We start from the raw sequence: 20245 nt of genomic DNA on the forward strand, positions 1-20245 counted from the left end.
GAAGGGAATCTAAAAAGCTTAATACTTCTTTACTGTGGAAACTAACCTGATTCTGGTCTTCATAAGCAATGAGGATTAAACCAATGGGCACAAATAGACTAGGCTGGGGTGCCAAACTCACCCTGAACTGCAGAGGCTTTTGCAGGGCTGTCACCAACCACAGCAGGGCCACATTCAGGTAGCAGTGTGGGGCTGGGCAGCAGTGCAGAGCAGCATTAAGGCAGCAGTGTGGGGCTGGGGGGAGGTGGTGGTGTGGGGCAGCAGCCTGGAGCTGTGGCCAGGCACCAGCAGAGACCCGGTAGAGTGCAGAGCTATGGTCAGGCAGCATGGGGCCACATCTGGCAGCAGCATGGGTCCAGTGGCCTGCAGCAGCAGGGGCCTGCATTGTGGTGGCAGATAGGAGCTGGGAGGCTGCTGTCAATGGTAAAGTCCATTAGGATCCAGGGACCCCAAATTCTATGGTAGGCCATAATAGCCCGGTGGACTACCAGTGGGTAAGATGAAATGGTTTGTGGTCAGGATCTTTATATTTGACACTCCTGGACTAGGCAAAAGTTGGCCCTTGTACTTAAGTTGTCTTACAGGACAGAAACACTCTGCTCTAATAGGTATTTTCCATTTCTAATTTCTAGGAAACTGGTAACCGTATTGAAAATTAGAACTGGAAACTGCGGTACTTTTGACTTGGTGAATTAGGTAATTCCAGAACTTGCTTGATAATTTGCAAACTGAACATGTTTGAAGTTGGATTCTCCATGAGCCCAAGCCAGCAGAGGGGAACGACACTAGAGTTACCAAATGAGGCCAATTCATTCTGTGGAATGTAGCAGCGCAAGTAACGATGATTGATACTGACAGGGCTGCTTTCATGTAGCAAGATCCCCTGCCACCAGCTGTGCCGCAGAAAGAACGAACTCTCTGGAATTCACAACATTCCCCCTCTGATTAATCCCTAGCTTTCCTGCTGTGTGTGAATGAATAGTGCTAGGTATTCCTAGCTCTGATGTGGGAGATTTGCTGATTTCTTTGAACCCCCTGGGGGAAAGTGATATAGAGAGCAAATAACCAGCATGCAGTACTAAAGTGATGTAATGAACAAAGATATGCTGCATCTCCAACATTAATTGTTCTGTCCTCTGTGTGCCACTAGAATCGGGTGCGGAGCAAGAGACTAACTGCTTCCATCTACTCCGGTCTTAAAGCCAAGTTTAAAATTATGCTTTAAGTTGGCCCGGCAGGGTTTTAAATGATTTAATCAACTTTTACAGAGTTCTAAGATCCTAGAAATACTACAGACACAACATGGTTGCCACCTGACACTAGAGGAATAAAAATAGATAAGCAGAAACAGATGCAGTGAGGAACCGAACAGGAACAGGGCATCACCACTGCCCTCTACTGGGATGTACGAACCAATTCTCGCTCCAGACATTGTTTGAGATTCTCTGCAGGAGGGGCCTGTGCTTTGTAGCAGAAAGATCAAAATTGTGCCTCGGGTTGTGGCTCTGACCCTCTGCTCTAGAGACACCGGTCAGATTCCTTGCTGTCAGTGTTACCACTTCAATTATTAAGCAGAAATAGTAATAAAATAATTGTGGACAACTTGGTAAGGCTGAGTCAAAGAAAGTAACTGGGTATCTCTCAGTGGTTAAAATTTGTAAAGGTTCAAGTGCAGGTTTTCTGATATGGTATTTTAAATACAAAAATGAATAAGGATGAGAGGAACTGCCAATTTTGAAAACTGAACAAAACTAAGTTCTAGTTTTCTTAGAAAGAAAACTGGTGATTGAACAAAGACCATATTTAGGGGCTGTGTGAACTTGCACAAAACCCATATGCACACAATTAAGGAACAAACCAACTGAAAAATAAAGGCAATTGCCTTTTTAGCCTTTTCTCTCTCACACACATTACATTTCATTTTACATTCTCTGCAACTATAACATTTTGCTTATGTATTCAGACTTGCCTTTACAGCAATCCTAATAGAAAATAAAATGGACCATATTCCTGCAGTACTTCAAAATAAGATTGAAGTAAAGCTTGAAATAAAGATAAATGGAGCTTTCAAACCTTGCCACCCTCTCCAATTTGTTTTTCCAGAGCTCATTACTTTACAAAAAGAAAACAGTTTTGGAGTCCAGCAGTGGGTCCCTGAAGACATTCCAGCTTGCGTCTTCAGGATCAAGAGAGTAGAAAAGATGAGGATCTTGTTCTTCATCTGTGATTTGCGGAGTAAAACATCAAAGCCAGGAACCTTGCTCAGTTAGAGAGTAATGAACGCTTCACAATATTTTCTGCATACTTTCATTCTGTTTTTGTAATACATTTGTTTGGCCATGCTCCTACCCCTTGTGACCATTATCTGAGACTACAAAACAACTTAGTTTTACTAGCATATATGTGGGTACAAAGTACATTCACTTGGAGAAAATCACAATCTTTTTCTGGTTATAACGTAAGCAAATGAGAGAGACTAAATTCACTGGATTAAACAATTCTTTGTAGATTATTCACTCAGTTATTGGCAGCTTGTTGCTTTGTCTTGATCTTTTTCTGGCAATGGTTCAGACTCTGAACCCTGCTTCATGATAAGCAGTTACTCTTGAGTTACTCATTGACTTTGGTAGGAATGGTTGTATATGTAACTGTTTAGCAATTTGACTAAGTAGTTCCTAGTTGATCTCAGTTTACTACTTAGTTTTTAAACAGCATTGATGTAACATTAGATTCAAGTCATATCAACATTTTCACTAATTCTGTGCCTTAAAGAATGTTATAGAACAGCAATTTAAGTCTTCCTAGAAATCTGATGCATCATAGTGCAGTCATAGTTTTGGTTAAAAAAAAAAAAAAACAACCAAAAAACCCCCTACCGTGATAACCCATGTCTACACAAGGCCTAATGGCAGCATTAAGAACAATAAAACTGTAAAATATGCTGTTTTTGCTATATTCCACTGAGACATTAAGGGTCACAGTCTGAGACCTAAAATTTAAAAAAATAAATACATTTAAAGCAATAAATATTTTAACCATAAAATCTCTAACTGGTTATTTGAATAACTTCTTTCTGTTAAACACTGGACATGTCTATGTCTACATGTGCATAATGTGACGCAATAAACTCTGGGGCTTATTGTGCTGGAGTTTATTGCTCCTGGGCACTGTGTTTACACATGCGCCCAGGACCACAGCATGTTGAGCTGGCTCAGAGCAACCCCGGCTGGCAGAAGGTCTGCCGGGGGGGTGGGGGTTAGGAATCAGCCTGCCAACCCAGGGCTGCTCTGTCCCAGCTCAATGTACCACAGAGGCACCAGGGTGCTTCACTGTGGAGCTAGCTGACAGGCAGCCCACATACTGAAGTACCCTTGTGTCCCAGCTAGCCGGGTCAGCGTCTACATGTGCGCTGCTGCAGTGTCTCCATACCAGGATAGTACTTGTATTTACAAGTACTACCCTGCTGCAGAGTTTATTAATTTACTCCAGCCTAATAGCCCTGCAAGTGTAGACACCAAGATGTTTACTGCAGAGCTAATTTGTCTACTCCACAGTAAATGTCTCGTGTAGGTGCATCCATTGAGTACTGTGCTTTTAATTCCTCATATTTCTGTGAAGCTTTTCCTTCAAAGACTTCAAAGTTCTTTACTTACAATTAATGCTTATGGCATGTGTAAGGTGGCATCCCGGTTTTATAAAATGGGGAAAATGAAAACAATGCAATTAAGTGATTTGCCCAATGCAACAGGTAAAATCAGTGTCAAAGCCAGTAACAGACTATGGGAGGTCCTGCTCCCTGTGCCATGTCTAGACTATTACACCATGCATATTCCTGCAGGGTACAGGGACAAAGCTTAATGCACAAGTCATTCCTTTCAGTCTCCAATATCATTTATTCAGTTGACCAGACTACCCCTTGTAGAGTGCAAAATAACTTCTAGTGCAAATATTGAACTTTTATTACTGTTTTGTGATAACACCTAAAAGTCCCTTCACAGCACTTGATGAAGTAAGCCCTTATGAAAGCAGATGCTATACATCTCTGATTTTGTTAGCTTATGAAAGTGCAAATCTTCCCTACCTAACACCTGAAAGTCTCACTTAAGGATGAGGCCCCCTTGTGCTGGGTGCTCTTGACATCTCAACTGATTAAATCACAGTTATGAAGTGTAAACAGTGAAAAAAACCCACTCAGATAAATTGGGTGAAATTTCAAGCATCCTTTATGCAAGAGAAATGTCTGACAGCTGCAAAGGAACTGTAGGTGACCCTTGTTAAAAGAAATTTGAAGCTGACATATTTCTCATATGTCTTATGTAGAGTCTTCAGGAGAGAGCTTTATTCTCTCCTGTGTTATAATGACTATATGGAACAACCTTTGTGATTCTTATATCCTTTCACATTCCTGTCCAATTGAATAGCTCCCCTGTAGTGCTGGTGCTTGCAATCATTGAATACATGTTTCTCACACTGCAACTCTATTGTCAAGGATATCAGAGGAAGATGATGCAAGTAATACACACATCTTTACATCAAAGGTAACCCACAGCAGGTTGTTACTGGTTAGGAACATCATCCCCAAATCTTTAAAAATGTATCCCATTATTTTTACAGTCTGAATGATTGTTATACTTTTATCCTTTCTAGTACATTAGTTTCTCAGCCTATTTCTTAACCAGCTGCACAGGCCACACGCAAAGTTTACATAGCACTAACAGTAGGCTAAATGTCCTACAGACAGGAGAAACTGTAAGAGATTTTTTAACCAGCTGGGTACCAACATATAACTAAGCACAGGTATACACCCAATTCAAGTGTGAAACCCTTTCTTCAAAGCTAAACAGAATTCAAATTAGTTGCAAGGGCTTTAAAAATTATCATCTTGCTAAAAAGATGCTGGAAACAAAGAATTTTTTATCACGTTTCCATTTTAGATGTAAACATTCACATCAGGTGTTCTTTTCAGCAAAAAAAAATACAAGCTATTTTGACATGCAGGCTTTTCATAGCTCAAAGACTGATTTTCTAGTCCTAATGCACTGTGTGGGTAGAAATGTGGCGTCATTATGGTGATTTTTCAGAGTAATGTGGTCTTTCATCTTAGACACAGACTGTCCTTCCTTTACCCCAGCCCAGTAACAATATTGCCAAGGCAAAATGAGACGTGGTCAGTTAGTCAGTCCTGGGCAGAGCAAGTAACAGGGACTAGAAACCATAGATCTATAATGCTGACTCAGAAAAAAAGTCACGGTAGCAATCCCTATTGCAGCATTTCCCAACCAGTGTGCCGAGGCACATCCAAGTGTGCCGTGGAATTTTGGGCTGGAGCCACGCCCCCTGCTAGCTGGAGCCACGCCCCCTGCCTGCTGCCACCACCGACACACAGACAGACAGGAGGGGGCGAGGAGGGGTGGCTCCAGCCAGTGATCTGCATCTGTGCGCTATGTTCAGCTGCACCCCACCACTCCGCACCTGACTGCTCGGCCCCCCCTCCCCGGTCCATGCCCGGCCACTCACCATTCCCTGCCCCTTCCCCAGCTCTTCATTTGGCCCGTCTGTCGTGGGATGGAAGAGGCCCAGTAAGTGTGTTGCCAGAACTGAAAGGTTGGGAAACACCGCCCTAGTGAACAGATCATGTAAAACACCAGAGCAAAGAAAGGCACCATTGTATTTTCTTACATCATGATGCCCCCAAATAAGAGACACACCTGGCTTTTAGAAGGCAGAAAAGAAGATTTTTCCAGAGTCACAGCCAACTATGTAACAGAGGGTAAGTCCTGGAAACACAGTGTGGCCAGGAAGTGTAGCGTTCCAGGAGACAGTCTTGGTAAAGCAACAGGAACTTCCTGGTGTGACAGGACAGCAACAAGTATAGGCCCAGACCCTTGCAAAGGTAGCAGCAAAACTAGTACACTTCTTTACTATGAATAGTTCTTTATATAAATTCCTGTAAGTCAAAGTGTTGTTTCTATACCACAAGCCTCCTCAAGATGCTATGGACTGCATGCAGCAGCTTGATTGCCTGGAGCTAATTACTGCTTCAGACACAAGCTACAATGCTCAGCCAATAGCTACTGAGGCTAGGGAGAGAAGTTATACATAAACTGGTTTAAACCTGTAATAGAACAGAAGTTCAATGCACTTAAACCACTTTCAAAATGGCCAAACTGGTTTAAAAGAAACCTGGTTAGATGTAGTATCAGATTTAACCGATTTTGGTCAGACTGCTTCATAGAACTTCTGTCCCAGTTCCCCTCCAGATTCCAGTTAACTCACAGCCCTCCAGTATCTGTGCAGCCCTGGGCTATACTCTTGGCTCCAGCAGGGCTGGCCCCATCCCCAGTTATCAGCAGGGGCTTGTCCATCCCCCGGAGCTGGGAGCCAGGCTGACCCCCCCCAGCTCTGCCCCTGCTCCCTTCTTGGCTGGGAGGGATCATCCTGCCTCCCAACTTGGGCAGGAGGAATAAAGTCCCCACTGTAGGCTAACTACCCCCCACCATGGGGGTTCAGAGCCAGGCAGGGGGGCATTTTTCCCACCCACTCCCTCAGCCAGCCTGCTGGCCAAGGAGCAGGCATGTTCCTCCTACCCCCACCAGCTGGGCTTTGCCAAGCATGGGCGGGTGGGGAAGGGATGTTTCCCTCTCTCTTTCCTCAGCCGGCCTGCCAGCCCAGGAGAAGGCATGACCCCGTGATCGGGCCTTGGGTTCTATAAAGCCTTCCCTGCATATCTGATGTTCATGTCTAGCCACAGCTCCACATGAACACCAAACTTCTTCCTGAAATGCTGCAGGCCACATCTCATCTCTGAATGGAGATTTTCTGAGAGATTTGGTAAAATGAAGAAATGGAGTTTTAAAAGTCACCATATTTTGAAAATATGTCTATCCTTTGATTATTTCAAAAGAAACCTAAATTTGTTTGGGGATTATTGGCCTTTCTGAGGACAGAGTTTCAGGAGAGGAGGTAGAGAATTACTTTTAAGTGGATAAAGAGCAGTCTTTTTTTCAGTGTCATTAACATCAGGTGGACAGTGTCACTCAAGCAGGCTGGCTGGATGTCTCAATGGTTCATTTCTAGAACAAACATTTTTGGGGGAGGCAGGAGGCTTGAAATAGATTTTTTAAGAGAAACTATGTTTCTAAGGTGTTGCCATAATCCATTGAAATACATTACCTTACCTTCGATTGAACAAAGATTTTTGCTTGGAAGCATCATACACACACAAAGAACCTCTTAACACACATGCTACAATGGAACATGACAAGATGTACTGAAAACCTGTAAGAGATTTAAATAAGCCCAAGACATCTCTGGAATAGCTTCCATGATTTCAATCGCTTCCAGGAATTACTTTGGCTCAGTGTTACTGAAACATTCAAAACAAGTGCCAGTTACTCTTGTTTTCTCATGGTTCAGTTACTTTCAGTAAATACTAACACTTGTTATTTCTGGCAAGTGCAATTTATAATTCAATTAATTTATTTTTTTCCCTGCTACACAATCCCTAGAAGTAAAATTAAAGGGGTTCTATCAAGAAATCTCATTAGAAATCCTTCTGTTATCAACATCTTATATTATGACACTTTCAATAACCTTAACAGTATGATTACTTTTCACAATATAAACTGGGTTTTTTTTTTCTTTTTTGCATTCCCCTAAGCTTTGGCAGTGAATCTAGCCCAACTGGTTTCTCTTTTTGGCTCTTATGCTCCAGCACAATGCTGCAGGGTTTCAGTTACAAATGCTGGTGGGGATTGCTAAAGAAACAGAAATTTGTTTTGGCATTAAAAAACCCCTATTAAATGAAGATACGTTGAACTTAAAGGCCTGGCCCTAAAGAATGATGAATGCCTGCTGAGGACCCCTGAGTATCCATACTTCCAGTGCTCACCGTTTTTTAGGATCAAAATGATAGTTTGAAATATTTGGTATGTTGAAACATACCATTGGTCCTTGACATTATCTCATTGCCTTAAAGCTCTTATTAATACCTGCCCCAGCAACCTCAAAGAAACCTTAAAGATTGAAATACAGCTGCTCATTTCAGCATATTTTAATTATTTTTCAACTGGAAAATCAATCTTTTAGAGAGATAAAACTTGTCTGTACTTTTGGACAAAGTTTAAGCACCTTGAATATTCTGAGTTGGAAACATTTTTGAAGGGTGTGCCGCTAAAGCAAGCAAGTACATGTCATTTGCTGTATATTGCATAAGCCTAATTAAATGCTTATTACATTTCATAAAACTATTGGCTGTAAGATCATGTGAATATCAGTTCCTTCTCTTCCACCGCTTATTTTCCATACAGTATTAAAAATGAGATATGTAAAAGAAAAGCAATTTCAAAGCATGCCTCTAGTTTTAGCCATTCTTATTGAGTATTAGTTATTGGAGAGGACTTTACATTTTGTGGAATGTGAGAGGCCTTCAACAAACTGAACACAAAGCAGCATTTTGTCTTTAAAGTTTGTCATTGACCATTTCTCATACCACAAAACACAGAACTGCTATGCTCTTTCCAACAACTCTGCATTCTTAAAATCAAATACTCCTTTCTAGCTTGATATCCTCTCACCTATTAAGAAAATATTTGTCTTGAATATTGAGAGAGACAGAGTGTAAAATCAGTCAGGGAAACATTCTGCTCTGTTACGCACATTCAGCTCCATTAACTGCAATAGATATGGGTAATGTTGTACATAGGGAAAAAAACAACACCCCCCCAAAGCAAACAAACAAACCACCGGGTGTTGGATTTCTCCTGGGACGAAGCCTTTTTATCTTGGGATCCTACACGTGTACAAGCCCATTGTCCCACTTTGGGTAAAAAAAAAGACATGGAGTTTATCTTGAGTCTGATTGTCCAGGGCTTTGACTAGCATCAAAACTGATTGGGGGAGAGTCATTTACACATGCAGCTTGAATGGCAATTAACTCTTCTTAGTCATGACTGTCCAGGGAAAAATGCTATCTTGATACTTCACAGGTACTTAAAGTGGGGCAAGGAGCTAGAACAGTTTTAGAATCAAAGGCTCCCTCCCTTGATGACTCCAACCTCCATTTTTAACCTTTAAATACCTGTGAATTCCTCTCTGTGGACTGCCACTGCCACCTTGACTGGGTGGAGAGGCTTGCATGTACTGACAGCAATGTGGTCAGGAGTCTTGTACTTTGACCATGGTGGTAAGGTCAACAGTGAGGTATCAGCCTAAGAGCAGTCCAGTTTAACATGAAAGGCCTTAATGGTGAAGCAGGTGTACTTCTCAACAGCTGCAAAGGCAGATGAAGGCTGCTGTGGAAGAGTAACCCCAGTCATCTTGGATCTCCTTGCCACCAGACGCAGGTTTCTCCTCTGCCAAGATCCGTGTGGCTGCCAATGTGCAATGGCATCCTCACATAAAACAAGTCATGCACAGGCTTCTTCCACTGGACCTGACATCTACCACAATAACCAATCACTATACCTGACCTCTATAAAGCTCTGTGGTGATGGACAAGTGGTGATGGGGACAGACAAAATGATCACCGGGTGTCCCTTGTGAAGGATCCACACGCAAGCAGTGGTCATGTGACGGTTGTTTCACTCTTGGAATGGGACAGGAGCGTGATTCTGCAGCTGTGATCATGACTGAGCAGTCCTTTTTAGGATCCTCTCTGCTCACCCTGCATAGGGAGGATACTAGAAAAGGTGCCCCAGGCATAGGCTATCCCACCTTATCTTACCCAAATGGATAGCCACTTCCAGGGGGATCACTCAAATTACAGTCAAAACACAAAAATGTCCTTTTTATCCCGGAATGTACAAATCCTACTAGATGGCCTGAACATTGACAGACCTGAATGTGTTGTAACTCGTCACTGTTGTTGTGGGAGCGATCATCCTCCGTGGTGAGGTATCACTGCTGCCACTGCCAACATGTGAATTAGCCGAGATGACACGTCCCCCCCACAGGTACTCTTGACTAATTTGTTAACTGCCATTCAAGCTGCACATGTGAACAACTGTTTCTGAACCTGTTTTGATGGGAGTCAAAGCCTGGAACACTCCAAATCCCTGTTTATTATTAATACCTTTTTATCAATACCATTTTAACTTAAATTATTTCAATACAAAAAGAGGAAAGCAATCCAGAAATTGAGTTGGGTGAGAGACAAGATCAGGTGTTGGAAAGAACAGAAGAGAAAACAGGCAGTGGTAGAGTTCAGACCAGAAAGGCAGTAGTTATGGATCATCTGATGGATATTAGGAAGGCAGCAGTTGCCAGTTACAGTTCTGATTAAGTTGTTTGACCTTGCTTCTCCAGACAAAAAAATTCTTAGGTATTTGCTCTGGCAAAAAACAAAAACAAAATTAATCAAACCAATAATTTCACCTTCATGCTGCAAACTTCATTCCCCATTGTGGTGAACGCAACAACTTGTGCTTCTTCTGGTGCTATTTGTTAAGTTTCAAAGTTACGGCAAACCTATTTTATTAAACAAGAAAGAAGATTAATGTTATAGAAAAACCAGCATGGCTGCCACAATGATTTCAAGGGCCCTTGTCCAATTTCTTCACTGCAGTTTGAGATTATGAGCTTGCTGTTTGTACCTATCTTGGTCTTGATTTCAAGGCCAACCAGCATTTTCCACTATTGTTTAAAATCTCCATTGTACTGAAATTCCACAGGGGAGTGACAAAGGACTAACATGGGGGGGGGGAGGAATTAAACCTTGTGGATCCTCTAGTCACATGGAAGCACCTGCAGAGATACATGGCTACACTACCCAGAAGATCCATTTTATCCAACCGGTAACTAAGCATTGGACTGGATTGTTATAGAAGAAACGGTCTTATCACCAGCCATTTTGGAGAAAAGAGGAAAGAAAGGTTGACTGATGGACTTCTCCCTCTATCATTTGTATGTGTTTGGAGGAGAACAATAGACACACAAAAGAACCCTAAAAAACTGTGAGAAAACTGAGGCAGATAAAGACATACAGGGTTGGTTTTTGTTTTGTTTTCTCTGGGCCTGTATATTTCTTGTGCTATTAAAAGTAAAGAGTAAACTGCATTAGAAAACTTTACAAAACTTACTTATGCTGTCAATGATCGCATGAATAGCTATACTGTAAATCAGAGTGCTCACAAGGGGAGAGGTCTGGGAAAAGGTGATCTGAAGTGACTGGGGTACCTTGGGTGGCGAGCACTTATTCTGGGGGACTATTGCACTTGAACCATGTGCTCCCTTACCGTGAAGAGAAAAAAAAGACAGAGCCCATGCTTAAGAAGTCTGCCAGACAGAAAAAAGGAAAAAGATAATGCTGGAGCCCAGCCAAATACAGCAAAGTGTCAACCATAACAAGTGAAGCTTTACCAGGGCTCAGACACAAACCCTTTTTCTGCAATTCTGAGGAGGCCTCAGTGAACAGAGAAGACTCCTGTCATTGCATATTATGATGGATGGTTCATAAATGGGCAGGAAAATTGCATTCTCATCCTTCTGGTAAGATGCTATAATTTGAAGGCAGTTTTAATAGTTCTAACTGGGGAATAGCTAATGTGTTATTTCAAAAGGTTTCCCCATCTCATGAGCCTAGGGAAAGATTAATTCATGTCAATGGAAAAAACTTCCAAGATGAAAACAAATTAAGTAAGTAAAGAAGCACTGCTTTGAATTTGATTTTCAAAATAAAACCAGAGCCTTGGCTGGATCCTCAATCCTGTGACAGCTGCTCTGCAGCATTCTCATGTCACAAAGCAGCCAAACTGATGGCTTAACCAGTTGGTGGATCAGTTCCATGGCTTGTGGGGAGTCCCCCTGGTGAGGCCGAGCTGCCATAGTCATACCACACACAGACACACGGCCCCCCACAAAAGTTTAAAGGACATTCTCTAGGGCAGTGGAGGCCAGCTTTTTTAGCAGGAGGGCAACAAGGTAAGCCCCAAACCATCCACAAGTGAAGTTTGAATTACACTTTGACTCTTGCAGGGGTGTGCAAAAAAAAAATTGGGCTGCCCATCATGATGCCCTAATAAAATTGGAGACCCCCAGGTTATGATTTTCAAATCTTACAGGGGGGGGCGCTCATCTCTTATGGGGGGGGGACGCTTAGTCACCATAAAAGTCACCTTTTAGGCATAAAAAGGACACAAAGCCTCTTCCCCAGAGTTGAACTGGCCTACTTCGAGTTACTTGTATTATCAACCTTATATAGGTATGATAAGGGCAGTGGTAGTGCTGAGTTCCTCAGACTGTTTAAATTTTTCTGCCATGCTTGGAAGATCCACCCTGTCTCTAACTTGAGGTCCTACTGAAGTGTTTTTCACTCTGACCACTGCCTTTAGCTACAGCCCTCAGGCCTGTATTTGAAATGGGGTAATTATTTTTATCTTCTTCTGCCAACATTAGTTGTAAAGAACCTTGTGAACATTTGAGTTCTGCATTTAAGTTCTGCATATGTATTCATGTTATTGATAGATGAACCATTGAGATTAAAAGTATTAGCACAACCATGTGGAAAAGAATCATAGGATCCATTCCTGGATAATTTCATGTTTGTTTTTGAGAGAGGTTATTAGCACAGAAGACTGTAGTAGGGGCATAAGTTCCATGGCAACATTATTTGGTGTATTGGTTTAATGAAGAAGAAATAGGAGGAACCACATAACTCCCTGGCCAAAGCTAACAGAGACTAATGGATCTTAAATTAGATGCCTTTAAGCCAAAGATGCTCTCCTCTGGATGAGAACAAGAAAAATGATGCTAATGGCTGGGTTTTTTGGGGGGAGGGGTTGGGGGGGGGGTTTCTTCTACACAACATATGTTGGTTAGTCATCTTAGGAGCCAGAGGCCAACAATTCCTTGTTCACAAAGAACTGACCTGTTTGGTTCAAGTTGTAGTGATCAGCAAGAAAGAGGAGGAAAACCACAGGTAGAGAAATTTAGGAATGGTAGCACAAAACACATGACTGAGATTTCCGGACGTTCAACACATTTATCACACCAGAATTTTGGGGACTGTGATGCCCTTGCCCTAATTCCCCTACAAGAGGGGCATGACATCACTGCTTCTGGTTTAAGGATCCTGTGACTGATAACTGTTATACACCAAAGCAGTAGAGCACTGATATAGTAATTGCCAACAACATCATCTGCCAACATAACAACTGTGTTTTAAGGTATGATTTTCTCCACCATCGCCAGGAGCTGACATCTCTGAGGGTAAAAGCAACATCAAATTTATCCTAGGTCTGACTGTCCCAGGTTTTGACTTGCATCAGAACAGGAAGGACAGTTGTTTACACCTACAGTTTGCATGGCAATTGACTTGAATTAGCCTCAGTTGCCCTGGAAAACAGTGTTCTCTCTGATACCTCAATAGTTACTTAAAATGGGATAATGCGATTATATGACTGCAGAATCCAGCATAAAAGGAAGAAATCAGATGTCTGTTTTCAGTCTGAGGGATCTCAAATGAAAACTGAGAATCCATGGCAGAGAAGAATGGTTGGGCAGCCCAGGGCAGTTGACTTACTGAAAGACAACCAGAGTCCCACTTTTATGGGAAGGCAAAAAAGGAGCAATCAAAGAGAGCAGGAGAGAGAAGGTGCGGAGGAATTCAGGTTATGGCTTTCTTTAGCAACCTAAGGCATAGCTGCTTTGTTCTCTTCCTTCCTCACACATTACAAGGCTGAGCTGAGCAGCCCTTTGTTAACCTGCCACATAGTGCACCAACAGATAAGCAGCTCCCTGCTGTAACTCATGGTGTTTAACAGAAAGTGCCATGAGTTACAGTGAACCTGCCCCCCAACAGACATTTGCTGTTTGGTAAGGGGAGGAGGTGGGGAGGAGAATTGTGCTCCACTTTGTGCATGTCTGCAGCCTCTTTCCCTTAGTCCTCCCCTCTCCCCCACATCTCCAATGCTGTCTTCAGAATGGGAGGGGGAGAAGGCAAGGGAGAGAGCTCTGGTCTGGGGATGCCCAGCCCATGCTGGGAGGGGCAAGGGGTGTAGACTGGAGCCCCCCACAGTGGCTCCAACCCATGCGCCACCCCTCCTTGCCCCTTCCAGCACAGGCTGGGTAAACCCCAGACCAGAGCTCCCTCCACTGCCTTCTTCCCCTCCCATCCTGAAGATAACACCAGGGGTAGGACTGGGCTGATATAGCCCGCCCCTGCTGGCATACAGGAACAAATAAAAGTTAATGAAGGCACTCCACTTTGGAAAGCCTTCATCTGAACCCTCATTACATAAGGATTAATTTGTTGCGCGATTGAGCACTTCTAAAGCACTCTGCAGCCATGCACTTCTGTCAGGGCACAGTTATAGAGTGCTTTCAGGGGACTGATCGCATGACAGATATCACTTCTGTCAGCATCCCATGGTGCCTATTGACATCTTCCTATTGTATGCCACTGCAGGAATTAATGTCACCTACTCTTAGTAATGAGAATTGGTTTATTCCATTGCAGTTTGAGGGCACTGTGCAGAAAGAACCACAGCAATGCTATTGCAAAAAAGTTGGGTAAAAATAGTTACATAATAGACCTGCTCCATCCTGAATCAAAGCTAAACATCACAGTACTCAGATAATAATTCTCTGCTGTACTGGGTTATAAGCAGAGACCTAGCATATTAAATAGCTTTACCAAACTGTGTAAGCTTTGCCAAACATTATGTTCGCATACACTTCAACTGCAACCAGGGCCAAAACCCAGAGGTCTCATCAACTGCACAGATCAGGAGCGAGTATGCAAAGGCGGTGTTTGTTTTTCTTTTATGCTTCTCAGCTTTTGCAGCAACTCTCTGCTTTCAGCAAGGCAGATCTTCCTACACCATATTAGAGCAGAATGAAGGCTTTCCTGTCTTGGATTTGGTGGTAACATGGTTGAAGTCTTGGCCAAAGCTCCTTTTTTCCATTCAAACTGCCTCATCCCAGAATGGGATAAGAGCCCCATTTTTGGCTCTGCACAATGGGAAGTCTTCACTTGCCCAGTTAAGCCACTGTTCAGCCCAGATTACACATTGCACTGTTTTGGAGAATTGATGCCAATGTCAAAATCAATAAAACAGCTACTCTGAACCACATCCTCATTCAGTTCCAATTATGCACTACCCATATTGGGCTAGATACTGACCTGCCCCTCAGTCCATGTATGCTGCCACAGCCCAGCTCCCTTCTACACTTTACTTACACCTACTTAATGATAGGGAAGAAAGAGAGTTTGCATTGGTTTAATTTACCTGACAAGAGCTGAAAAGATACAACATCAAGTAGGCCAATGGGTTGTTTTAACTCACACCACCCTTTTAGATGACTTTCACATTATTTTCCTTTTTTTTCTCTACGTTTGGCATGTAAACGACATCAATTTAGACCCTCTCAGCCATTTCTATGTTCCAAGCTTGTATACACCAGTCCCAACTACAATTGTAGATGTGCTATATCAATATATACCAGGACTTCCTCTGGTTTATTTTAGTCTGGTAAATCACTGGGTTAAGTCAGACTGGCATAAATTACATTTTATGTAAAGGATTTGCGCAGCTGTAACTTCACTGAAATAGTTACCCCATTGAATAATTCTCTAATGTAGACAAAGCCTCAGATTAACTGGATCAAATTCCAAGGTGATGTATAAGAGGAAATGAGTATACATTACAAGCTGTAAGTGGTTAAATATAAACTGATGTAACATATACTTATAAGGGGGATGGGTTGAAAGGAAGTATAAATTACTCTTAAACTATATCTTCTCTATACCTATATTTACATCTGCATTTGAATCTTCGCCTTCAGCAAGCATACTCCAAACAAAGAAATGTTACATCTGCCACAATTCTATCACATATAATGGAAGTACCAATGGCATCAATAATTTATTTAATGATTCATCCCCTTCCTCCATATGTTTATTTAACTAGCCTAACCACATCCATTGTTACTGATTACAAGCTGGAAATGACTTTACAAAGTCATATTCAGTGGACTCTAATTGTTCCCATATGGTCTAAGGCTATGTAGTTACCACTCATAAGGAAACATTTGCACAAGAGAATAAATTAGCATCTTGCCTAGAGTAGTACACTCCTGGGGATTGTAGGCAGACAAGGTTCTTTGGGTAAGTGTGATATCTTTTATTAGACCTACTAAATAGTTGGAAAAATTGTTCTTTGCAAGCTTTTGGACACAAACACCCTTCTTCAGGCATGGAGAGAGTCTGCTGTTGTTTTCTGTTTTCCTGGATGGAATAGAAGCCAATATGCAAAATGCAGGTCTGTCAAAATGCACATGCATGGCAGTGAGGATCAGAGGCCGTGGGAAACAACAGGTGTGAGGCAGGTAGGCGGTGGGGAGGAGGAATATTGATCTGGTGATAGAATATAGCTGGTAAAACGTAGAGAAATTATCTGGGGTTGATGTTCACCAGGTCAACATTCCACCTTTCCCTACCCTACAACCTACCTGTCTCACACCTATCGTCTCCTATGGCCTCTGATCCTCGCTGCCATGCATGTGCATTTTCCCAGATCTGCATTTTGCATATTGGCTTCTATTCCATCCAGGAGAACAGAAACCAACAGCAGACTCTCACTATGCCTGAAGAAGGGTGTTTGTGCCTAAAAGCTTGCAAAGAACAGTTTTTCTAACTATTTAGTTGGTCTAATAAAAGATACATTTACCCAAAGAACCTTGTCTGCCTATGCCCTTAGAGACCAACACGGCTACAACCAATACCTGTGAATCATGGGGATTATACCTACCTACAGTCAATGAAAGGATCCTTTGATGACTTTAACTAGCATCAAGTGATCTCCTTAGAACGGAAAATATAGGTCTTCAAGTATTTTCTACGTATTGATATTCTGAAATAGCCTTTCAGATGCAATTCTACTCTGAAATGACTTTGAAAGAAAGGCAACACGGCATTTCTACACTATTGGCTCTCAGTGATTGCAAATCTAATGCTTTTATATGTAAAAGGATGGCAAGAAGTTAACTCCTGGCCCTATAAATTCAATCTGATGTCTGAAAGAAAAGCTGAATTCTTTCTGGTTTAGGCATCCTCACCAGTAATACATATTCTTGGGGCCAAATTCTACTCCCCCCCCCCCCCCCCAATACCTGTGTTAGCTCAGCAGGGCTAACTGGAGTAAAGCAACAAAAATAGTAATGTGAGCAGACGTGATACACACAGCTAATATGCAGAGTTAAAGAGAGATGTTATTACACAATCACTTTTCTGCCCATAACCACACTAATTATCTAAGCTTTTGTGAACTTATTGTGACCAGGAACAGATGCCAAATCCAGCAACCAAGGCACGCTCCCCCCTACTCCTCCCCAGGTCTCTGGCCCACGTGTGTATTGATGGAAAGGAAGGGCTCTGAATGGAACAGTTTCTAGGCAAATGTTGAGATGCACAGGATTTCTGCTTTTAGGGGAGCCGCTTTTTTCAGCACTCCTTTCCAACCCACACATACACAGGGCCATCTAATGGTCTGTTGAGACATCTACATATTGAAGGATGAATCACGAGATTCTAAACCCTCTCCCAGCTGCTAAAAACATATCCAAAATCCAGCTGATGTAAACTTTCTGGCCTCCTCCACCCTTCTGCCCAATTATAGCAAGCTATAAAAATGTGAAGTGTTATTATTTTATCATTTCCCTCCTCAAGCTTCTCACTCTTCCACATCACATTCTGGTAATGAGGTGCAGTACTCCTCTCTCTAAGACCCAATCCTTCCTCTTAGACTGTGGTGACAGCTGAGATCAGTTGAGTGAACAGCCTCTTTCTGAAACAAGCAACAGAGGATTGGCAGCGGGGCGCTCAGTCCTTGGCCATAACATTGATTTTTCTTCCAGACAGCCCAGACAGGATTCTAGCTCCATCTGCTTGCCCATGTTTTCCCTGAAAAGGGGCAGGTTGACTAAGGAGTGAATGGGAGGTTGGGTTAGGAAATGCCAGCTGAATTTGAGATCATGTAGGTGGACCTGTGCTTTTTTGTGTGATTTATAAACCTGGTTAAGTGCCCTGTGTTAATATTTTGTTTAAATTGTTTTATGTAAATATTATAATGCATTAATAGCCTGGAAACACTGTAGTGAACAAATATGAATGAATAAATGTATCCACACCCCACCCAACCCTCACATCCTTTGGATATAGGTGCCTGACATACCACTTTTTACTTAACAAAGGGGTCCATGAAACCTATAGCCAGCTTTGACTGATGAACATACGATCTGGACCAGATTCTCACCCAGCATAAATCATTTTAACTCCAACGATGTCACTAGTATCTATTCACCTACCGGGGATCTAGCTTTTAATTTCTCCCTCAGTTACTCGCCTATCTTTGGGCGAGTTCAGAGAAACTTTTGGCAGCAACCCTAGCAACTTTTATGAGTACCAGCCACTTTGGGAAGCTTATCTGGCACATCTGAGCTGTTCAGCTCCCTCTGCTTCTCTCAAAGCATTTAAGTGGCCAAAAAAAATATTTTTGCCAACTTTATTTGGAATCATTTGAGTCCACTTTAGAATTGCAGAAGTCCCCCATAATGCTGTGGTTTGGCTGAGCCTTTTACTTTTAAATAAACAAACAAAATCCTATTTTAATTTAGACAGTTTTCAGGTCACAATTATTAGAACATGGAAGAAATCTTTTTAGGTATTAAAAACAAAAACTAAAACAAGAAGGAGAATTAAGAGTGGGGCTTTGTGGGAACCCGCCTGCCTTTGGTACAACACTCCAAGAGAGTATTCTGGTTTCATCCAGCATCCAGTGAGTATATGCAGCTTTTTAAATGAAGTGCAGCAAAAATTCTAAATAATTATTCTATTCTAAATAACTTGATGGTTATTTATATGGTAAGTCTTTTTTTCTTCTCTAACTCTGAGTGTATTTGAAATCCATCTTAAAGTAAGCAGTTACCAAAGGGGGAAAACTAGATGCTGAAAAACCCCATTGCATATCCTTTCATATTGCTACTCACATGTTATAAATACTCAAAGTAAAGTTAGAAAGGGTTCAAAATAAAATGCCTGAGGGAATCAACTGTAAACTCTGCATCCTTCCAAAAATCTGTTTGTTTATTCTTGCCTCAGCCAACTTCCTTTCAATGTTCATTAAGACAAAGATGATCTATACTAATTCAATGATAAATAAAGCAATCCTAGACTTCAGCTGAACGAGTAATATAAATCCATGAGAATCTCCTTGCTTCCAATTTCGATTTTTGTATAACTACACCTGTTTGCTCTGTGGAACAGTAAATTAAGATCCGAGGATGTTTACCTGGATGACACAAATTTTCCCTTATACGCTTTTCTCTTTGTTGCGCTGCTTCTTTGACAAGGTGTTTATCCTTTATTTTGACTGTACTCAGCAGGGTAATAATTGTGTAACACCTACCCTTAAGTATGTGGAAAGGCTATCTAATTTACATAGTGACTATATTCTGATTTATACCAAAAGGAAAAAAAAAAGGCCAGCACACAGTACAATATTACAAAAATTACACTAAAAAAGCTAAATCTCAACAAACTACACGTTTGTGCAGAATAGCCTACCAGTAAACTTGCATAAAATGGATGAGGTGTATCATGAAAATATAACGGTGGATGGGGAAAAGAAGTCTCACATAACATGAATTGGGATGAAGCACAAGATAGGCATAAGTACAAGTATGGCAGGAAAAAACCTAGAGTAGTATAAATCTTAGGATCACAGGAAAAATTTTTTAAAACAGGCATCTGAATTTTAGCTTCTAAATCCATGTTAGGCTCTTAATTTGTAGTCTGATTTGCCAAGAGCAGAGTAGGCCCCTTCGCCCAAGAAGAGTGGAATGCAGAAATCATGACCTTATCCCTCCCCACCACCCCAAAATTAGAAAGATAATAATTAAATCCTTGGGGAAAACATACTAGAGGCTGCAGCGTGCCATAGCCCCCTCCCCCTCTACATGTTATAGGTATTGTGCAAAAATACCTGGTTAATTGGACAATTGCCTGGAGACAGCTATTTTGCATGTGTAGCCAATCACACAATAAAAAGCTCCAACCAACTATAAAGTTAGACCTTAAAAATGTGTACTAACTTTATAGCTGGTTGCTATCGAGTTGTACACATGTAGCAGGATCTCCCCTGTGTCTGTGAGCCCCATCAACTGACAGGGCTCTCAGGTGCAGGGGTGTACCATGCCCAGCATAAAACCCCCAACCCTTAGGGATCATGGCAGCTGCAATCCCCAGGAT

Source organism: Alligator mississippiensis, chromosome 5, assembly GCF_030867095.1.
Source record: "Alligator mississippiensis isolate rAllMis1 chromosome 5, rAllMis1, whole genome shotgun sequence".
Lineage (NCBI taxonomy): Eukaryota > Metazoa > Chordata > Crocodylia > Alligatoridae > Alligator > Alligator mississippiensis.